Here is a 6,359-nt window from a genome sequence, read left to right as displayed (position 1 = left end):
TATGGTAATCCATATGGTAATCCTTATTATAATAATAATGATAGAAACACCTCTGATCTTGAGAATAATATTAAAGAATTTATCAATACTAAAAAAGTTTTCAATACTACAATAGAAGAAAAGTTGAATAAGATTGACGGTATGTCTAGAAGTATTGATAGAATTTCTCATGATGTAGAAAATCTCAAGATGAAAATTTTTGTGCCTGAGGTTGAGGAATCAATTAAGGCTCTTTATGTTTCTATGGATGAAAGTAAGAAAAGAACCTCTATGCTTAGATCTAGAAGAGAACTTTTAGAAAAAGCATTTTCTAGTGATTGCTTTCATAAAAGTGATGAAGATCTTAAAATGATTGGTGTTTCTTCTATTGATTCTTTGTTTAGTAAAATTAAGATTGATAATAAAGGGATTGAAGAAGAGTAAACTTTAGCTAGAAGGCATCCCAATAATTCGGAGGGTGAAAATCTTGTTGAGAAAATTGATAAATGTCTGTTTGAAGAGGTCAAAAATTTAACTAGTGATGTGCCCACTCTTTTGGATTACAAAGACTTTAATTATAATAGTTGCTCTTTGATTGATTGTATTTCTTTGTTGCAATCCATGATAAATTCACCCCATGTTTATGAACAAAATAAATCTTTTACAAAACATAATATTGATGCTATGATAAAAGCTTTGGAAGAAAAGTTGGAATTAGAGATTTCAATTCCTAGAAAATTGCATGATGAATGGGAACCTACTATCAAAGTCAAGATTAAAAATTATGAGTGTTTTGCTTTATCTGACTTGGGTGCTAGTGTTTCTACAATTCCGAAATCTTTATGTGATGTGCTTGGTCTTACCGATATTAAAGAATGTTCTTTAAATTTGCACTTAGCGGATTCCACTATTAAAAATCCCATGGGAAGAATTAATGATGTTCTTATTCTTGCAAATAGGAATTATGTGCCCATATATTTTATTGTTCTTGAAATCGATTGCAATCTGTCTTGTTCAATTATTCTTGGTTGACCGTTTTTATGTACTATTGTTGCCGTGATTGATACTGAAGAAGGCAATATTAAATTTCAATTTCCACTAAGGAAGGGTATGGAACATTTCCCTAGAAATAGAATTAATCCACCTTATGAATCAATCATGAGGGCATCATATGGATCTAGAAACAAAGATGACAATACTTAGATCCTTTGCATTATGCCTAGCTAGGGGCATAAAACGATAACTCTTGTTGGGAGGCAACCCAATGAATAAAATTTATTTTTGCCTTTTCCTTTTTGTTCTTGAGTGTTTTCACAATTATGCTACTGTTATGATTGTGTTTTTTGTGTTTTAGTTAGTGTTTGGGCCAAGTAAAGCCTTTGGAATCATGTAGGATGATAGTTGATTTGATCTTGCTGAAAAGCAGAAACTTTTGCGCTCACGAAAACAATTTTCGTCTTTAACAGAAACGTGATAAAAATACTGATTGTTTTTGCATAAGATTAATATACAAATATCTCACGTTGTCCTAATTTTTCATAATTTTTGAAGTTATAGAAGTATTCAAAATCTCCAGATTGCTACAGACTGTTCTGTTTTTGACAGATTCTGTTTTCTTTATGTTGTGTGCTTGTTTTGATGATTCTATGGTTTTCTTTAAAAAGTTTTTGTCATATAGAAGTTGGAATCTAACTAGTTACTAAGCTCCCAGGAAATGCACGCTCCTGGTAAATCGCGGCTGGTGAGGATCGATCAGCAGGAGAATGTACTGTTGTCCCGTGGCCCCTGGTTGTCAGGTATAGTCGGTTTGCTTCTTGCCCTCGCTGCCCCGCACATGCCCGACCCTCTCTTCTTCCTTTATTTTCTTCCTGCTCGAGTCTTCGCCCGCTGCTCTCCTGGACGCCACCGGCCATGTCCTCCACCGTCGCACGCCCGCACCACCTTGCAGCCGTCCCCATCTAGATTCCGATTCCAGCAAACCTTCGGGTATACCTCTTCCCAATGAACCAATCTAGTTGAGGCCCTGGCAAACCCTAGGATTGAACGCCGGCGCTGTCTCCGGTTCTCCCAATCGATGCTCCGGCCACCACTAGCTCCATTTGGCATTCTCCTCGTCCCGCATTCTTCGCAGCCTGCGTTTCCCTTGCGCCACCCTCTGTGACTCTGATAAAAATAATTATTTGGGAGGGGGAGAGGTGGTCAGCGGCTCAGATTTCTGTGGGGTAGTGCGCACGGCTTCGTTTTCCTGCTGCGGGTGGAGGGCGTTGCCGTGGTTGTTGTATGGGTCGTCCGTCTCGGTCTTCTTCCTGTTTCGGCTACTAGGGCGCTCTCCGTTCAGATTATTGTGTTCCTTTTCCTTTGTCATTGGCTCTAATTTCTCTGTTTGTTTGGGATGGTGATGCACTGCTATTGGGGTCGTGCTTGCAAGCCGGCATCATTCGATTGGGCGTTGTGATTTTTGGGTTGTGGCTATTATGGTGGAATCTTCATGTAGGGCATGGGATTCCTGATGTTGGTGCGGTCGATTGGGTTCTGGATTGCGCCAAGCGCATTCATTGTGTCGCATCTTCTGGTGAGGTTTTGGTGTTTACCTTGCTATGGTGGTGGGTTGTGGGTTTCCTTTGTTGGTCAGCAGGTGGATTTGGCTGGTGGCCTGGTGTGTGTCAGGCCATTTTCCTTCTAATTTTTATTCTATCATGTCCATGGCTGAGTGGTTGTATGTGGCAGGGTTTACTTTTTGTTGTGCAGCAGAGTTTTTGGTGCATTAAGCCAGCTGCATGGAGTACTTGAGTTTACAAGTTTTACACATTGTTCTGATGCTGGATTTCAAAGGTACTCTCTATTGATAATGGCTCAGAATAAAGAAAACATGCAGATGAAAATTTCCTACAATTGAAACTGCTCTAACTTTTATCCCTGAATAGCTAGCAGCTGAAGGCTTCCTTTTTTTCTTTACTGCCGAGGGATAATCTCATATCCCCATATATGAAATCTTTTCAATTTTTCAATGTGGTTGACTTTTCCAGTTTTCTCTTTCCTTATGTTCCATGTTTGACATATATAGGATGCTGATATTTAGCCTGCACCAAAAGTTTAAATTCGGTCAGTACCTCTTGATATGTTAGGAAACAGACATGTTGTTCCAAGCAATACTAGAAAATAATGTGAAGTATAATAGCATGAACCATAGTGATGTACCATTAGTGTTTTCGTATACGACTATTTGTAGTTTTGTCACTGCCCAACATACAAAGGTAGAGATACAAAAGGTAGAGATAAAATAATGTGAAGTATAATAGCATGAACCATAGCGATGTACCATTAGTGTTTTCGTATACGACTATTTGTAGTTTTGTCACTGCCCAACATACAAAGGTAGAGATACACAAGCAGAGTTGTCATCATGCAGTAGTATTACTATAGAAGCAATAGAAATATAGAAATAACATCAACAGAGATAGTATCTTTTATGTAATCTGTACCCTTCAGTTCAAACACAAAATGTTATCACTATCAAATCGGACCATTCAGTAGCCATACCATGAAATTATGAAACCAATGTGCAAATCTTACACCAACATGACTGCAATGATGCAGTTGACTAACCAGGATAGGGCTTCCTGGTTGTTGAGAATTAAGGGAGAGCTCATAGTAAAATCTTTGTTAATACTTTACACACTCATAGTGTGATTGGTTGGGTGTATAAGCTTAATTAGGTTATGCTGAGTTTGTGCAGAATTCTTTTTTTTCGTCACACTGAAATCCTTGTTCCTTTTGAACCATTGGTACATTATAGATGATTAAATTGTATGCCCGTTGATATGTGCAAAGCTTTCAGAGGAGCTGCGACGCGCAAGAAGCAACGTGAGTGTCTTTCCTTATGCAAATTTTTCATGCATCTCCCTGCGTTCCATGTCGCGGTGGCAGTGGCGGCTGGGCCAGCTCTTCCTGCATGATGTGTGTGTGTGTGTTGTGTGTGTGCAATGCCTGGTGCTTGTGGATGTGCTGGATCGTGTGTGTGAGATGGATGGTTCTCCACTTGCTATTAATTGCTTTAAATGGGAAACCAAATATTGTGTAGTTGCTCATTGATTGAATTATATTTTCATAGGTTGAATTATTGTGCTACTGTATTTTTGGTCTTCGCTTTGCAATACCTATAGATTAGTGTTTTTGTGAATTGTGACAGGTTAGATCCTATCTGCAAATTTTACCAGCCTATTTTATTTGATAAATATCATTGTTAACACATGATCCCACTGTTGTTTAGATGATAAATTATTTGTATGTGATAGATGTAGAGCAGACATAAATCACAATTTCTCAGTTTCTTATAGTTATTTGACATGAAAATGGCTCTCACCATTGTTGGTTTCACTGGTATATAGATCAAAAGATTAAGGTGACAATGACAATCCAGGAGGAGGGAGCTACAGAGGTTGACAGTGATGACACGGGCGGCATCAGTGCAGTTGACTACCCAAGTGGTGGATTGATTGTCCTTTCTATTTGTTTAGGAAAGTGTGGTTTATTTAATTCAGTATGTTCGTGGCAATCAGTTAGTAAACTTAGTACCGTTGTGTTTATATCAGGCAACAAACTATTTTCTATGTACTGGGGCATGATGTGTTTATATCAGTCAGTTTAGCTTCCGTTGTACAACAGTACAACTCGTCTACGAGCATGAGTCACTGGTGTGGACTGAGAGCCACGAGGTGGGCGAGGGTTTTTGCTGTGTGCGCAACCTCAACTTTGAAGCCCTTGACAAATGAGATCATGCTCTGAAATGGTTCCGGGGTGACATACCAGTGCTAGAATATCCTTCCCTGCTGTGAGTAATATGATCCAACTTGATGGACTATCTTCCACTGTTTGCATTTGTGTTATTAGGTGTTGCTTCTTGCGGCTGCAGAGATGTGACTCGAAGGCCCGGAAGCCAGCATCGCCATCGCCATTAGTTAATATGGCCCCCTACGGTTGCGTGCTCATATACTGCAAGCTAATAATGTTGCTATCGAAATATAACTGCGCATGGTACATGGCAATGGTGCCTGATGTGTGTGTATGCATTGTGAGCTGGCTTGGAAGATAGTGGAGTGAGTAGGATGGTTTTTGAATTCTGATATAACTCATCTGTGTATCTCAAACAGGGGTTTGTACTACTTTGTGACCTGCATTGTTTTCTTAAGTTTCTTCAGTCTAATCAATGAGCTCACCTATCGTGCACCTTCTTGTCTATTCTGTTCTTCCTCTATTGTTGCTATGACCAGTTTATCAGATAAAATTGGCTGGATTTGGACTGGGCTGGTCATTCTAATCTTGCATTGCTTTGTTCCATCCTAAGTGAACTACATGCTTCAAAATTAATCATTTTTACAACGATAAGACAGAAATGCGGCGCGGCAAGGCGCGCATGAGCTTCTAGTAGTAGATATAATGAAAGAATAAAATATGAATAGGTTTGCAATAGTACTTATAGTAGTGATTTGCTTTCTTATACTAACGGATCTCATAAAGGTTTTGTTGAGTTTTGTGTGATTGAAGTTTTCAAGTGTTGGGTGACTTTACGATGGATGAAGGAATACAGATTAGCAAAAGGCTAAGCTTAGGGATGCCCGAGGCACCCCAACATAGTATTCAAGAAATGTCAAGCAACTAAGCTTGGGTATGCCCCCGAGTGGCATCCCCTCTTTCTTCTAACAACCATCGGTATTTTACTTGAAACTATATTTTTATTTGTCACATATTATGAGTTTTGCTTGGAGCGTCTTGTATGATGAGTCTTTGCTTATTTTGCTTTGTGTTTTTAGTCATGGATCCTTGCTGGACACACCTATTTGAGAGAGCCAAAATTATGACATGACTTGTTAGAATTGCTGTATATGCTTCACTTAAATCTTTATGAGCTTTGCTACCTCTTGAGCATGCGTTGGTTTTCCCTTGAAGAGGAAAGGGTGATGCAACAAAGTAGCATAAATATTTCCCTCAGTTTTTGAGAACCAAGGTATCAATCCAGTAGGAGACTACATGCAAGTCGCCTAGTACCTGCACAAACAAACAAGAACCTCGCAACCGACACGATAAAGGGGTTGTCAATCCCTTCACGGTCACTTACGGAAGTGAGAACTGATAAAGATAATAAGATACATATTTTTTGGTATTTTTGTTGTATAGATTGAAAAGTAAAGATTGCAAAATAAAATAAATAGTAAACTAGAATTTTTGATCGGAAACTTATATGATGTAAAGTAGACCCGGGGGCCATAGGTTTCACTAGTGGCTTCTCTCAAGATAGCATATATTACGGTGGGTGAACAAATTACTGCCGGAAAATTGATAGAAAATCACATAGCTATGAGAATAACTAGGCATGATCATAA

At 38.9% G+C, this 6,359-nt stretch overlaps 1 long non-coding RNA gene across 1 annotated transcript; it reads left to right on the top strand.

Moving 5' to 3' along the window:
• The first annotated feature begins 1,779 nt into the window (after nucleotides 1–1,779).
• Nucleotides 1,780–4,643, top strand: LOC125506495 (uncharacterized). The gene is made up of 2 exons (XR_007282672.2): nucleotides 1,780–3,843; nucleotides 4,368–4,643. It is a non-coding gene; the product is annotated as an uncharacterized LOC125506495 (long non-coding RNA).
• The last annotated feature ends 1,716 nt before the right edge of the window (nucleotides 4,644–6,359 follow it).

This window comes from Triticum urartu, chromosome 1A, assembly GCF_056163025.1.
Source record: "Triticum urartu cultivar PI428250 chromosome 1A, HENAU_Tu73, whole genome shotgun sequence".
Lineage (NCBI taxonomy): Eukaryota > Viridiplantae > Streptophyta > Magnoliopsida > Poales > Poaceae > Triticum > Triticum urartu.
The sequence above is the reverse complement of the archived record's forward strand: the minus strand, read 5'-3'. Positions and strand labels throughout refer to the sequence as shown.